A 662-nucleotide genomic window follows, 5' to 3' on the forward strand; every position below is an offset into this window, starting at 1 on the left:
TGATTTGGTTACCTTTTGATAGAGGTTGTTTGCTGACTGCCTTATATTACTTAAACCCTTGCCTTCCACCTCTCTATACTTTTCACATAGTTCCATTTCTTGACAGAGATCTGATCAAATATTCCAAGATGCCAACAGAGGCAGTTGATTTCTTAGTGCCCAAAGAGAAACCAGCCAGTCATTGCTCGATGCCTTTAGCATCTATCACCACAAATGTCAATGAAAACCAAATTCGGCAGGATCCTCAATCATTAGAACTGTAAGTTAAAATGTTCTGTCTCAAATTTGATTATAGATACGTTTAATATGTATCATATGTTTGCAAAGTGATGTTGTCAATTTTATGTTTAGATGTAAATGTTTCAGCATCTTACAATACTGCAGATGCTGAAAATCTGAAATAAGATCAAAAAATGGAAAAAACGTTCAACAAGTTTGGCAGCATCTGTCGATAGAGAAACAGAGTTAATATTTCTGGTCTGTAACCTTTCATCAGAACTGAAAGATCACAGACATGAAATATTCATTCTGCATGTTTCATCACAAGTGATGCCAGACCTTTTGAATGTTCCTAGCATTTTTTAAATTTTATTTGCACATCCTACTTTGAATTCATGAAAAACTGGTATATTGTTGTACTTTTGGAATTATCCCATATAAAT

This window comes from Rhincodon typus, chromosome 10 (genome assembly GCF_021869965.1).
Source record: "Rhincodon typus isolate 14 chromosome 10, sRhiTyp1.1, whole genome shotgun sequence".
Lineage (NCBI taxonomy): Eukaryota > Metazoa > Chordata > Chondrichthyes > Orectolobiformes > Rhincodontidae > Rhincodon > Rhincodon typus.